The sequence below is a fragment of the Chinchilla lanigera genome, unplaced genomic scaffold (genome assembly GCF_000276665.1).
Source record: "Chinchilla lanigera isolate Chin_1 unplaced genomic scaffold, ChiLan1.0 scaffold00074, whole genome shotgun sequence".
In the NCBI taxonomy this organism is placed as follows: Eukaryota; Metazoa; Chordata; class Mammalia; order Rodentia; family Chinchillidae; genus Chinchilla; species Chinchilla lanigera.
Genome location: NW_004955475.1, coordinates 7,935,846 through 7,951,977, shown reverse-complemented (window position 1 = coordinate 7,951,977; position 16,132 = coordinate 7,935,846). Strand labels below are relative to the sequence as shown.

General features: G+C 38.8%; 1 protein-coding gene and 1 pseudogene across 2 annotated transcripts in view; one reads left to right on the top strand and one right to left on the bottom strand.

Moving 5' to 3' along the window:
- The window catches only part of Ophn1 (oligophrenin 1), a 442,504-nt gene that overhangs the window by 67,155 nt on the left and 359,217 nt on the right, over nt 1–16,132 (top strand). The gene's annotated exons all lie outside the window — the stretch shown is intronic.
- LOC106146349 lies at nt 1,399–8,170 on the bottom strand (annotated as a pseudogene).

Sequence of the window (16,132 nt, the reverse complement as noted above, 5' to 3'; positions counted from 1 at the left end):
TTAAAAAAAGGGAGTATAGGCCTTGTCACATGTAGGGGGCGGTGGCTGCAGACTTACATTTTAAACTTTTTCCTTTTAGATAGCAGACTTCACATACTGCATTTTTGACTGATGTTTATTCTTGGGATTGCCTAAGAAGTGAGAAGTGAGTTGGGAGAGAGGCCCACGGGCATGTAGGAAGGTCAAAGGCAAGTGAGACTGTGGCCTGGCCTCTCTGTATCTTCAAGTTGTGGCATAGTAGAAAAACACTGTTTTTGGATCCATACTGTTTGGACTCAACTAGTAACTTTAGTTTGCTTTACTTCTCTAAGCTTAGTGCCTTACTAGCAAGAGTATTATCAACATTTTTTGACCTTTTAAAAAATCCTCTTATCAGGGTCTTTCACAGAGCAAAAAAATTTGTAATTTTGATGAAGTACGATTTACCTTTTGTTTTATGGTTTGTACTTATGGAGTAATGTCTAAGAACATTTCATCTAACTCTAGGTAATGAAGACTTTATCGTCTGTTTTCTTCTAATTTTAGATTTGATTACAGTGTTAATTTTTGTATAAGTTGTGAGGGGTAGGTGGCAGTGTTTTATTTCTATTTTGTTTTTAATTTTTTGGGTACTGGGAATCAAACTCAGGACCTCCGCTTGCCAGGCAGGTACTGACTGAGGCACTGAGCTAAACCCCTGGCCTGTGGTGGCAGTGTTTTCCCCAGTTGTTCCAGCACTATTGAAAAGTCTCTGGCATTTCTTTTTTTTAAAAGTGATTACTGCTTTATTAAGTTAGCATAAATTGGACTTTTACAAATTGCAGAAACAAATAAAATTACCCTATTAGAGACTGGTATACAGAAAATATACAAGAAACTATTAGCATGCTAATAGGATAAAATTTCACCTTGTAAATCAACTTTCCCATTTTTATCCATCTCATTTAAAACCGTTTACTTTTGCTTACCTAGTCATATAGAGAGCAGTTTCAACAAGATTCCAAAGGGACCCATTTTCGATGATTGCTGTAACATGTTACAGGTACTCTGTACTGGGAAAATTATTTCCTTTACATCTTCAAAGTGTGATATAGATATAGATATAGATAACAGTATATATATATGTATATAATTTCTGGCTTTGTCTCTAGAAATGCTTAAATCAATAACTACAAGTACCACATGACTACACTTACATATTGTGTTGTAAGAAAAATACTTTCAAATATTCTGAATAGTCAACACCTTATCATTTCAGTGGTCTTTCTGGGTATAACTGATTGCTTATCACTTTCAAAAACATTCAACATTTCTCCCGAAACAAAAATGGTGACAAAATCTGCTCTTGGTCTTTTGGGGTGCTTAGCAGTCACACAGAAACAAGTGTTTCGTTTCCTGGAGAAGGAGAACAGCAGCGCCTCAGAGAGGAGTGGGCCGCTTTTCCTCCGTCATGACTTCATTGTGCGCCCTCCTTTCATGTCCAGGGAATCACAAGGGATGCTGTTGGCAGTTGAGCCCATGTTTTCCAACTTGTCCTCTGTGTCATCCACTTCAGGTGATTCTTTGTTCTTCCTTCTATGTTGCCGGATCCATGATAAAATCAGTAGTGTAGTTGCAACTATAACAATGCAAAATATTACACCAAATATAATAATTCAGATGGGCACAGATGGGTCTGTGGGTGATGCAAGAGTGGAAGGAATTTTTAAGAATTCCAGTCTGGTTATTCAAAAGGAAGACATTGTTGATCCGGTTCCTGGTCATTCTTATGGCTGACTGTACTTCATCAGCAGGAACAGTATGATTTTTCAAAGGATCTGTAACCACAAACCAGAATGACACCCTCTGGGTTACACTGCAAAGTAAGACATGGGAAATTCTTTACTGATAATACTGAATGGCTTGTTTTTTCTTTTTTTCTTTTTCTTTTTAAATTTATTTTAAAAATAAAAGAAAGAAAGCATAATAACAAATAGACATCCTTTTACAAAATAGCATAAGAATAATACAAGCAATACTGAGTTACAGACAAAGTGGTGGAAAATTAACAATGGTTGTTGTATTACATATTGATATCTTCAAAGTGGTTTCTCAGGAAAACAAATAGAGACATACAAGATGGATCAAACAAGTCATCATTAACTGATTCTTTCAGTAAAGTGATAGAAGACAGTACTACAACTATGTTAGCTATCTTGTATATACATATATACATAATTTCCCCTTCCTTCTTTTCTTTTTTCCCTCATTTCAGTTGCTCTTTACTTTTGAGCAGTTTCCATTCATTTCACAATGTCTATCATACCTTTTAATTTTTTAATTTTTTTTTTTCCGGTACCGGGAATCAAACTCATGACCTCACACTTGCCAGGCAGGCACTGTGCTGCTGAGCTAAATCTCCAGCCCCCATACCTCTTAATTTTTATTCACTCTTTCAGGTTCTTATACTAGTGAGACAATGCGTTGCTTACACATACAGGTCTGATTTATTTCACTTATGAGTATGGTCTCTAGTTGTGACCATTTTTGTAGAAAAGCCTCGAGTTTATCTTTCTTTATAGCTGAGTAATATTCCATTATATAAAAGTACCACAATTTTCTTATCTAATCCTCGGTGGATGGACATTTGGGTTGCTTCCACAATTTAGCAATTATAAATTGTGCTGCTATGAACATAGGTGCACATATATCGCTGTGATACGGTGTTTTCAGATCTTCTGGGAAAATACCCAGAAGGGGAATAGCTGGGTTGAATGGGACCTCTAGACCTAGTTTTCGGAGGAATCTCCAAACTGATTTCCACAGTGGTTTCACCAGTTTGCATTCCCACCAGCAGTGAAGAGTTGCTATATCTCCACAGCCTCGCCAGTGCTTGTTTTTTCTTAAAAGAGCACCCGAGTGCACTGCGTTCTTTTTCAAAACGATGAGAAACAGCGGCCTCCTGTCTGCAGCCACCGGCAGGAATTCGCCCATGTCTCGGTTGCAACATGAGGCGCAAAGGTCCCGGCCATGTCAGACAGCGCGGAGGACCTCGCGTCCCGCGTTCTCCAGAGGGCGTGGAGCGTGGCAGCCGCCCTCGCGCCAGGTGGCGGCCTAGCGCCCTGCAGGACGCCCCGAGGTCAGAGGTCGCTCTCACCCAGTGCCCCCGCACTTGGCAAAGCCCGCCCGGAAGCCAACGGTAGTCCGCATGCTCTGGCACCGCCCTTCGCCTGAGGCCATGGCCGCCTGCCCATCCACGTCCACCCGCGCCTGCCCCAGGACCCAGATGGCGACGCCCTGGAGAGCGCCCGCCCTGCAGAGACGTGTGCCCGAGCATCAAGCCGCAGCGGCCCCCGCCGGCTCCGGCCCAAGCTTCCGCCGCCCAGGCGCGGGGTCCTGGCCTGGGAGGTACAGGCTCTTGCCAGTCTCTGACACTTCTTAACTGGCATAATTTCACTTAGCTACTCATGGCCACACTTTTATTTTCTCTAAAAAGGGGGTAAGCCAGGTGGGGTGGCACATGCTTATAGCCCCAGCTATTTGGGCGGCTGAGGTAGGAGGTTCACTGGAGACCAGGAGCTAAAGACCAGCCTGGGAGACCTAGCAAGGCCCCATCTCAAAACAAAACAAGGTAAACATAAAATGGGGGGCAATAATAGGATTTAATTCATAAGGTTGAGATGTGGATTCTAGATTATATATGTAAATACCTAGCACTTAGTAAGTAATAGTTATTAAATATTTTATGGAGTTTCAAATTTTGAGGTTTGACTTTATTAATTCACAAAATTTGGTAACATAATCCATTGTCCATTTCATCATTTCCAAGGATATTGGTGCACGTGAGCCATTGCTGAGGTAGAGTTCTTGCAGATGGATTCTGGGGATCCATCTGGTGACCTAAACCACTTGTATTCAGTGATAGCAATTTCTAGTTGGAATGGGAACTGAGGCCAGCACCAGTTTAGTACAGGGCAAAAAGACTGTGTTGCCAAAACCATGAAATGAAAAATAAACTCAGATGTCCTGGACCAAAGAGGTAAAGGCAATAGAATTCTAGACCATGACTGTAAAGAAAGCAGGGTATTGAGGCTTCCTTTTACAGAGAGCTGGCCCTTTACCCTTGTTTAAAGTTATTGGCCTCAGTCTTGTCCTTCAGAATGCCCTTTGGTAGTTGCATTTGGAACGAAACGAATCCAGCCCAAGATTGTGTTTTGCTGTAAGCACCACTGCTTTGGTGTCAGTAGCCTGGGTGTGCCAGGTCCCCTTTGAGCGGGGGAGGCTTTCTAAAACATACTGTTCAGCAGAGCTGAAAAGGCTGAAAGACCCTCTCTGGAAGCTGATTGTGTCTGCGGTAGGTCTTGGTCTAAGAGCCATTTCTAGAGCGGGATACCGCAGCTACTTTGTCCACCCTCACAGCACTTCCTGGCACCCTGTGCCATGTAGCAACTCTCTTTAGTCCCCCTGAAAAAGAGCTGGCAGCCACAATGTTGTTTTTCCTTTCTTTTTGAGCAGTGTTCAGGGATCTTGACTGAATAAATCTTTGTGACAAACATGTGCAAGATACACTGAAAGAAAGTATGTTATTCAGTGGAAAAGTTGTAGCCAAACCAATCTGATGAGAGCCTTATCAGTCAGATCAAGTGTGGTGTTTTACAAACTGCATGAAGTTGTGTCTCTGAAAGTTTGTCTCTGAAATAGTAGATATGAGGAAACATTTTATTGCACAGCACTGAAGACCAACTTAATAGGGGGTTATGTTTAAATCTCTAATATAATAATGGTGTCTGACTTCAGCCCTTTGCAGTTTAGAAGGTCTTACCACATTTCCTATTTAATTTGAATCTGACAACAAGGATGAGAGAAATAGGGCTGAAAAATGTTCCTATCTTACATATGTGGAAGCTGTTGCAGAGGTTGAGCTGGAGAATGCTGTGATGTCATACATAGTAGGCATGGGCTCTGGGGCAGACTGGGAAATATTAGGGGAAAGTCTCATCTAGGGAAATATATATAACACGAAAGGGTGACTTTGATTATGTGTAAGTAGACAAGGCAGTGACAGTAATTAAATCCAAAATGCTGTAGAACCATCATTACTGTTTCTAAAATTTGTTCACCATCCCAAACAGAAACTCTTTAAACAAACAACTCCCTAATTCCTTTCGCACTCGGACCGTAGTAACCTCTATTCTATTTATCTGACTGTATTGACTTTTCTCACATTGGATTTTTCATAGAAGCGGAATATTTCCAAGATTGATCCATGTTGTAGTATGTGTCAGTGTATTCCTTTTTATTGCTAAATAATAAATATTCCTTATATGTGTATATCATATATATATCCCTTTGATGAACTTTGCATAGATTTCTGCTACCTGGTGTTTGTTTTCATCTCTCTTTGTGACCCCTTCCTCTGCCTTAGGAGAGTTGGGAGAATTCAGGAATCTTTTGTTTCCTTGCTCTCTCATGCTTCTATGTGTATCTGTTTATGTGTATGTGTGCACTTGTATGTGTATATTTTTCTCCTTTTTTAGGGTGTTGGTTCTGCACATTGAGAAGTAGAGAAGTGGGGAGAGCTTGTGGCTTATATGGAGATTTTTAATAGGGTGTTGTCTCCCTGTGAATAATTTTCAGCTTAGTATGCCCAGTGCTAGTATTTACTGCTTATGTTATTTACTTTGAGTGATTTGGACTCTGTCTCTTTGTTTTGCCAAAAGGATTAATTCTTGTTATAACAGCCTCCAGAAATTCAGTCTTCTAACACTTTTATGTGATGGTCCTTGTAGTTACTCTTTTCCCCTTTGTCTATGCTCTATGGGTATTATGACAGTTTAGTTGTGGTTGCTCAGTAATGAGGTAGGTGCTGTGGGGTGGGGAGAATGGGAGGTGGTTGGATGAGGAACATTAGCCACTAAAGGGGACTCGGAGGGGGTAAAAGTGGTAGATGAGAAGAAAATGTTGATGTTGGGTCTGATTCTATTTGTGTACTTTTAGTTGAGTTGAAGGGTTCATATTGAGAATTTTCAGAGGATATTTGTGGGGCAAGAGTGAAATCTTAGAGAAAGGAAGTTTACTTCGTGATTGAGGGGAGCTGTGTGCCTGTCAGAACTTGCTCATAGGAGGACAATAAGCTAGGAAAGATATGGAAGAGCCAAAGGTTTAGGAAGGCGAGGATTGAGGGTTAATACTAGAGAAGAGAAGGGTGACTGTGAGGGAGCTAAGTATGGGGAATTTAAAGCCTTGGAAGGAAGAGTTTACATGTTTGGAAAAAGAATACAAAATACATTAATAATATTATCTCAATTTAAAGGTGAAGAAACTAGAGAGGGAGCTGAGATGAGGTAGAGAACCTAGATACTTACTAAATTAGCACCAATGAAAGAATAAATACAGAAAAGTGACAACCTTATAAACACAAGAAACTGTAAAAGAACCTAACAGAACCCCACATTACTAAATAAAGAAACATATAAATACTTAAACCCATTAAGATGTCCAATGGTAGCACAGATTGAATATTCCAATGAGGCATTGCATATGTGATTCCCAAGTGGCTCCTTAGCCAGAGTCTGCGTCCTCACATACCAATAGCTCCTCTGATCTCCCGCTGCAATACTGAAGTGAACTCACACTCAGGACTTCTTCCCATCACATTGCAGGCATTCTTGCAGAGTCTGATCCAGGCTGAGTTCTTGGGTGATGAAGTCTTGCTGTACCTCTCCCTGGGTGTGATGGTGGAATTGACAGAGTTGGCTGGCATGAAATCGTCCTCTGAGTCAGGATTATTCCTATGCAGTTTAATCAGCGGCAGTCGTAACAAACTAATCCATTGTAGTGGTATCCATCAGGGCTAGTTGATAAATAACATACCATGAGACGCTGTTTTGGGTCTCCCTTTATCTTGCAGAAGAAATCTATAATAGCCCAAGTATTGACCCAAAGTTAATATGCACTAAATGTGATGACTATGTCTCTTCTAACGGTGAAAAACAGCATTCCACAGTAATTTTATTGAATTAATTATCTAAAGCTCAGAGTATTGGAGAGTGGTCAATGACAAATGGGGGGATAGAGAAGAAAAACAAGTTTTTTTTTAAGTCTTCTGGTATGTGGTAATGGAAGGAGGACGTAGGAAGGGGTCAGAGGGTCCTAATGTTGGTAAAGGTATATTATGTATTTAGATGGGGATGACAGGGAATAGTGGGTACAAAATTTGTGGTGAGAAATGGGGATGGGAAAAGATTCTGTGAGTGACATAAAATTAGGGAAAAAGTTAAAGGGAGACAAATGAAAAGGGGAAGAAGAAAGAAAAAATTGAGCAAGAAGAGGAAACAGGAGAAATAAGACAAGAGAAAATATATGGACAAAAATAGCAGGAACATAAAGGGACAAGAGAGAATTGTACTACCCTTTATAAACTGTGTTGGAAGAAAACTACAAAAGGAAAAGAAACCCACAAGCAGACACACTCTTAAAAGAACAAAGGAGAAAATAATATAAAATTGGGGGGTGATGAACAGAAGGCAGGACAAAAGCAAAAAGGAAACAGCAAAAATTAATACAATAAAATGAAAAATCATCAATTTTTTATTGTTTTGGATGCATGGCTTTTTTCATCAGCCAAGGGTTAAGGAGGAGAGCTCAAGCCAAGACATATCTGTGTTCATGCTGGAGGTCTGTGGTGGCAGTCCACCCAGAATGATGCTGGATGCAGACATCCCTATATAGTGAGAACAGTGTGCTAATATGACCTCCTATAGCTGTGTAAGTCAGGCTGGGTCTGGCCTGTGACTGCTGTGCCAGGTCTGTGTTCACCAGGCCCAGCTCCTCATCAGGTCTTCCTTGAGCCTGCTCTCTAACTGCTGGCCATCTCCTGTGGCTGTCTTTCCCTTGTCCACTCTTGGAACTTGATAGTGTGGAGCGTGGCTTTTAGCGGAGGGGCTACTCTGGAACCCATGTTCACGCACACGGCTCTTCCCTATAGTGGTGTCCCCACCAGCTCTTGTGCCACAATTGTGGTGGCAGGTGCTGTACCAGGGTCTCTCACCAACTATTGAGTGTGGAAGGCCACTATGAAAGCAGTGTCCTACATTTTCCCTGCTGGTTCCACCTGCTGCTGATTCTCTCGGTCCCAATTGGGTTCTCTAATATCCATGAGCAAAAAGTTTTTAGTTTCAGTTTGTCTTCTGGCTGGTGGCAGGGCAGCCATTGCCAGTAGTGGCGTGATCTGCAGAGGTATTCCTTTCTCTTCCGTGATAAGATCTATCTTTTCCTATATCATTTAATCCTTTTTCCCTCTCCTTAACTACCTCTCACTTTGATTTTTCTCCAAGCTACTGAGTTCAAGACTCTAGATACTTTGTCCCGGAGAAGCTGAGTTGCCGGTATTCACTGCTCTGCTGTTTTCCTAGTTTGTCAATTAGAATCATCCCAGTAGGTGTGAAGTAGTATCTTGTTAAAGTTTTTATGTTCATTTCTCTAATTACTAGTGATAACCGTCTTTTTATTATGCCTATTGGTCCTTTCTATATTTTCTTTGGAGACCTATCCAACTTCTTTGCCCAATCTTTTTTTTTTTTTTTTTTTTTTTGAGACAGGCTGGCCTTGAGCTCACTTTGTAGCCAAGGCTGGTCTTGAACTCTCACCGATCCTCCTGCCTCAGCCTCCTGAGTGCTGGGATTACAGGTATGCGCCACCACGCCTGGCTTCTTTGCCCACTCTTAAGTTGGGTTGTTTGTATTTTCATTGTTGAGTTATAAGAGTTCTTTACATAATCTGGTTATTAAACCCTTACCAGATATGTGATTTCCAAACATTTTCTCCTATTCTGTAAGGTTATCTTTTCACTTTTTTGATGATGCTTTTTATTTATTTATTTATTTATTTATTTATTTATTTATTTTTGGTACCAGCAATCGAATGCAGGACCTTGCACTTGCCAGGCAGGCGCTTGTACCGCTGAGCTATGTCCCAGGCCTGATGATGTCTTTTGATGCACAATTTTTAATTGAGATAAAGTCAAATTATGTCTTTTTGTGGTTGACTGTACTTTTGGTATCTCAGAATCTCTTGCCAAAACTAAGGTGATACAGATTTACCCTTATGTTTTATTCAATGATTTTTATGGTTTTAGCTCTTCATTTAGGTTTAATACATTTTACGTTTGTGTTTGTAAATGATGTCAGGCAGGGTTCCAGATTCATTCTTTTGCAGAATAAATAGCTGCAGGGTACCCTGCAGCTATTAAAGGTTCTTTTGATATGAAATCCGGTTACCCCAGCTCCATTTCTTGAACAGGCTATTTTTAATCCATTGAAAGTATTTGGTCTCCTTGCTGAGTTTTGTCTTAAAGTTTCTTGTCGAATATTAGCATAACCATCTCAAGTCTCTTTGAGTTACTCTGTGCATAAAACATCGTTTTCCATTTATTTACTTTCGATCTATTTCTGTCTTTGGATCTAAAGCAAGTCTGTAATAGATAACAGAGTTGGCCACTTTAAAAAAATTATTCTCTGTCTACCTTTTCCACTTACATTTGCAGTAATTACTGATGAAGAAGGATGTCAGCCATTTTGCTATTTGTTTCCTTCTGTATTAAATAATAACTTTTTTGTCACTCATTTCCTCCATTACTTCCTTCTGCTGTATTTAGTTGACTTTCTTGTAGTGAACCACTTGAACTACCCTCTCACTTCTTTTTATGTGTTTTTATTTGTTCATTTGGTTTTTTAGCCCTAAGCCTAGTTTTTTTTTTTTTAATTTTTTTATCTTGAGTCAGGGTGTTGCTATTTAGTCCAGGCTGGCTTGAACTTGTTATGTAGCTATGTAGCCCTGTCTGGCCTCAAACTCTTGATCCTCCTGCCTCAGCCTCCTTGTTCTGGGATTACAGGCATGCACCATCATGCCTGGCTCTTAAGTATTTTTTAAACATATTTGTGGTTATCATGGAGATGATTTTTAACATCCTATATTTATAATAAACAATTTTGAATCCATACTAACTTCACTCCAGTAGGAGTATTGCTATCACCAGTTCTCATCTGGTTTAGGCTTTATATCTTGCTTTTGGGGCAACACAGGCCCAGAAAATGGCAAATGACTTGCTCATGGGTATGTAGGAAGTTATATCAACCAAATCTGGAATCCGAGTCCCTTATTCTTATTCTGGGTACCCTGCTGTGAGGAGCCCAGTTGTCTTCTACAGGTAGGACTTTGCCTTATTAATACTCCCTTGCTAATCTCTGAGTGTTGCAGGTGTGTTAGATGTGTGTTAGCAGTGTGTTCAAAGTGGAGAGAAAAGGAGAAAGTAGGATATTTAGGGATCTTATTTTTCTTTACTTTTTTTTTTTTTTTGTGGTGGTGCTGGGAATCAAACCCAGGGCCTCACATATGCTAAGCAAACACCGCACCACTGAACTAGACCCCTCGCTTTTGAGTCTTTTTTTCTTTTTCCTTGAGAAAAATTTGCTAAAGTCTAGCAGTATAAATTGGGTGACTTCTAAGAGCATGAGTATAGGATTCAAAGCCAACTTGTTTTCTCACCGTGAGACCCTGGGAAGCTATTTAAACTGTGAGCAGAATAGTCTTAGAACACTTAAAAATGCGAAAGTTACTCCCTAGACTGGTTTTAGAGTGTGACATGCGGCATCACTTCTGAGGGTAGTGACGGGCATGTGGTAGATGTACACCAAATGCTAGGTTTTTCTTTTACTTCTTGGAGAGAAGTGGCTCTGCTGATATTTTCCCTTCTCAGCGCAAACCTTGTTTATGATTGTGGGTGTGTAGAATTATATCAGCATGGTTCTCTTTGGTGAATCTGTAGCTGATGGAAAGGTAGCAGCTGGATGTTGTCCTTCTCTAGAGAGACATGCCTAATGTTGAGTGAGGAGGAGAGCACAGCTGTTTTTGGAAGAGGAACAAAATGCTGATTGCTTCATGTCTGCTGGTACATCCTGAAATTTTTGCTTACTATTGGTGTTTTTTTTTTTTTTTCTGAGACTGCTTTATATTAAACATGTCCCTACCCAGTTGGTGTACTGCTCTTGTCCCAGCTTCTCCATGATAAATGGAGAACTGGGCTATTTCGTTCTATTACACTGTTGCTAACATTGTTTCTTTCTGCTTGGAATGTTTTCTCAATGTTGGTACCTAGTCAACTCCTACATGCCCTTTCAGTCTCTGTTCAAATATCTCCTCTTTTGTAAAGCCTGCGGATGACTCTCTTGAGGGGTGGCATTATTCCTATATCTGAAATAGTGTACTATTATATTTTACTGGTTTTAATGCCTTTTTCCTCTATTAGAGTGTATGTTTATTTGAGAGCAGTGGTTACATTTATTTCTTTATTGTAATTTGGAAGTCTTGTGCACGGAGCAGTAATAATAGCTGAAGCTTTTTATTGTATGTATTATTTCCCCAATCCTCTCCCTTACTCTGTGAAGTATATACTGTTGGCACTCACATTTCATAGATGAGAGTAATGATTAGAGAGATGTTAGATAAACTACCCACAGTCACAGGGATTAGATGATTGAGGAGCATTTAGTGGAAATTTGTTCTGACTCCAAAGGTCTTAACCATAGTGTTCTAGCGCCAGTAGAACTTTCTGAGGTTATATAAATGTTGTCTGTGTGTTCTTTCCAATACAGCCATTAGGTATATGTGGCTACTGAGCATTTGAAATGTCACTAATGTGACTGAGGAAATGAATTTTTAATTTAAATAAATTTAAATGTAAATGATCACATGCAGAAAACTAAACTCTGACCCCTTAACCGCTGCCTAGGATTTTCTCTTAGCTTTCACTTAGTAATTCTTTCAACTGTTCGTACCATTTACTCTTGTTAAATGAAAACCCTTAGGCAAATTAAGTTTGGCAGTGCTTATTTGAGCAGGGAATGATTCTTGAATTAGGCTATCAATCAGAACCAGGCAAGGTTCAGAAAGTGCCACTCAACAATGCAGGCAGACAGTATTTATAGAACAAAACAGAAGTGACATATAGAAACATACTAGTTGGTTACAGGTGTGAAGATGCTTATATGGACACGGTCTATTATGGCAGCCAATGCTTGGTTTCTGTGATTGGCTGAAACCTGACTACTTATTACAAGAATATAATTTACAGTTAGTTTTACAGTTTTATATAGTAGTGAAGTTGTAATTCACTATGTATTGAGACAGGTTTAGCCCACATTTAATTTAAATTGACCCTCTAGTGGAGAATCTGAATTCCATCCTGATGGAAGTAGAAGGATCACCTTTGCTAAAGACAGGTATATTTGAAGCAGTCTGTGATTATTTAGACTTCTTAAGGCTGTGGAATTTGTAAGGTTTTGAAATCAGTGTTGTATGTTACTGCTTTAAAAACCAATTTCCCACTATATTAACTATAAAGTACAAAAATAAAACAGATTGCAATAGATTATAGGAGGAAGTGTTATTGCTGTGGCTAAGACACGAATATGTAAAAGTAATCATTTGAAAGGAAATTTAAAGTCATAGTGATACCACAGTCTGCAAACATCCCATCAAAGATACTTGCTGTTGAACTGATGGAATGAGAGATTATGAAAACATCCAGTGTCCAAAGCCAGTGCTGAGTTGTCAAAAGGTCCCAGAGAAAATTTCATGACAGTCTGTTCCTGTGGGTGAATGGTAGAGATTGATAAAGGATATGTTTTTAGTAATTGTTGCGGAATCTCAGCCTCCTACACTGAGTAAGAACTGGGTGTGTGTCAGGCTTCTGAGTCAAAGAACTGTGGCTCCAGAAGGAACCTTTGTGTTCTTGTATTTCAACCCACACACTTTTAAAACTTCATTATGGAAATTTTCTGACCAATTTTTTTTCTTTTTTTTTGGACTGGGAATTGAACTCAGGACCTTGCGCTTGCCAGGCAGGTGCTTATGCCACTGAACTATATCCCTGGCCCAATTATGGAAATTTTCAAACATACGTAAAACCATAGACTCTAGTAAATAAACTCTGTTTCTATCACCCAACATTTTTTTCTACCTCATTTCAGGTATTCCCACCCAACTGCTTAATGTACACAATATTTTTCTCACAGTATTTTACGACAAAATCAAATTATGCCATCATACTCATAACTACTTCTGTGTACATCTGATAGGGATTGAGTATATATGGTCACTGCAACATCATTATACTCAATATAAATTGCTGATAATTTATTAATATCCTCCACCTCCCAGTCAATATTTAAGTCTCCGGATTGGCTCAGATGGTCTTTTAAAAACAATTCAGTTTTTTCAAGTAGTTTCAGTTTCACAGAAAAATTGAGGCAAAAGGCAAAAATTCCTCATGTACTCCCACAACACACTTCTTAGGTTTTTCCTAATGTTAACATCTCACATTAGTGTGATGCATTTGTTATTGTTGGTGAGTCAATATCAATGTGTTATTATTAACTATAGTCTATAGTTTACATTATTTATTTTGACTTTTATCATTACCTGTTTGCAGTACATAGTGATTACATTCCCTGTAGGGAATTGGTACATGTAGTAACACATTTCAGTTCTTTTTTCCCATGTCCTCCACCCTCCTTTTTTAGTATCAGATTCATTTATTCGTAAGACTCTATGAAGTTAATTATCGTCTGTACAGATTGAAAACTGGACTAATAGGCCAAAGAACACATAAAACAGGTAAGACAATTGTAATAAGTCAAGGTACACTTTTAGGTACATTACCTGTGCTGGATTTTAATAATACTTTTTTCTCCCTTTTCCAATTATCTGACTTTTAGTTCATATATATATTAGTTCATAAGAGACCATGCAGTATTTAAGCTTATGTGTCTGAATTATTTTGATTAACATTGTGTAATCTCAAGTGCATCTATTTTCCTACAAATGACTCAAGTTTTTACTTTTTTATGGCAGAGTAGTACTCCAGTGTGTATAGATACATTTTCTTTATCCATTCATCTGGTGATGGACGTATAGGCTGTTTGCAAGATTTAGCTATTGTGAATTGTGCTGCTATAAACATGGGTATGCATATATCACTGTGGTATGATTTCTTTAACTCTTTTGGGAGGATACCTAGAAGGGGAGTAGCTGGCTCAAATGGAATTTCTATATTTAGTTTTTTGAAGAATCTTAATACTGATTTCCATAGTGGTTATATTAGTTTACAGTATTAGCAACAATGGAGAAGGGTTCCTTTTTCCTTGCAGCGTTTCCGTCATTTGTTATTGCTTGATGTCTTGATGATACCCATTCTTTTGGAGTGAGATGGAATCTCACTGTTGTTTTGGTTTATACTTCTCAAATGGCCAGTGATGTTGAACTTTTTTTTCATGTATTTATTAGCCATTTGTACTTCTTCATATGAGAGATGTATGTTCATTTCAGGTATCCATTTTTTACTTGGGTCTTTAGATTTGAGGGTATAACTTACATTGGAGTCCACTCTTTGTATTGTTCATGCTCAGATCTTTGGTAAGTGCATAATAATATGTATCTACTATTGCAGTGTCATGCATGTCATACAGAATGGTTTCAGTGCTCAGAATTCCCTGCTGTGTACCATCTATTCATCCTGCCTTCCCTCCCTCAGAGCCCCTGACAACAACTAAAGTTTTACTCTCTTCTTGGTTTTGCATTTCTAGACTGCTATAGTTGTAATTATACAGTACGTAGCTTTTTTAGATTGGGCTCTTTACCTTAGCAATGTGCCTTTAAGGTGCCTCTGTGTCTTTTCATGGCTTGATACAATATAGTGAACCTATGGCACGTATGGTGCAGTGGGCTGTTTATATCACTGAAGGCTCTAAAAGGTTTGCTATGACTGGCTTGATAGGTCATTTACTCATTTATCTGTTATTGAGATCTATTCCATTTTCTGAATATACCACAGATTATTTATCCACTTATCTATTGAAGGATACTCTGGTTATTTCCAATTATGTGTAAAGGCACTATAAACATTTGTGTGTAGAGTTTTTTTTTTTTTCTTTTTCTGTGGTAGTGGGGATCAAACCCAAGGGTACTGTACAACTGAGCTACATCCCCAGTTCTTTCTTATTTTGAGATAGCTTGCTAAGTTGCCCAGGCTGGCCTCAAACTTGCAGTCCTCCAGTTTCAGCCTCCCTGGTAGCTGGGATTACAGGGGCATGCCAATGTATGCAGCATCATGTGTAGGTTTTGATGTAAACATAAATGTTCAGTTTGAGTCAATGCCATGGAGTGTGATTGCTGGATAATATGGTAATACTGTTTAATTTAGTAAGAAACTGCTGAATTCTTTTCTATAGGGGTTATACCATTTGGCATTCCACTAGCAATAACTGAACATTCTTGTTGCTCAGCATCTCTGCCAGCATTTGATATTGTGAATGTTTTGAAATTTTAGACTTCGCTTTAAAAGTGTGTATATAGGTGTGTATCTCATTATTGTTTTAGTTTGTAATTCCCTAATGGCATATGAACAACGTTAAGTATTTTTTCATATGCTTATTTGCTGTGTATCTTCTCTGATGACTTGTCTGTCCAGATTTTTGTCTATTTTTAAATTGGTTGTTTTCACATTGTTGAGTTTTAACAGTTTATATATTTTGGATGTCTGTCAATAATCAGATTTTTTTCACAAACATTTTTTCCTAAACTGTACTTTGTCTTTCTATTATCTGAATAGTGGCTTTTGTAGAGTAGAAGTTTTCAATTTTAGTAAAATCCTGCTTGTCCAGTTTTACTTTCATGAATCATAATTTTGATGTTTTATTTCAAAAATGATCACCAATCCCAAGGTCATGTGTATTTTCTTCCATGTAATCCTCTGTGGTCTTACAGTTTCATGTTTTACATTTAGGTCTATGGTCAATTTTGACTAAATTTTTATGAAAAGTGTAAAATTTGTACCTTTAATTTTTTTGCATATAGATGTTCATTTGTCCAGCATCATTTGTTGAAAGCATCTCCTTTTCCAGCTGAATTTCTCCTGCTCCTTTGTCAAGGTTCAGTTGACACTCTATGGGTGGGTCTTTTTCTGGGCCGTCTACTCTGTCTTATTGATCTCTTTGTTTTTTCATCAGTACCACACTTCCTAGATTCCTGAAGCTTTACAGTAAGTTTTAAGTCAAGAAGTGTCAGTCCTCTGACTTTGATCTTTCTTCTGCTCCAATTTTCTGTTGACTATTTGGGA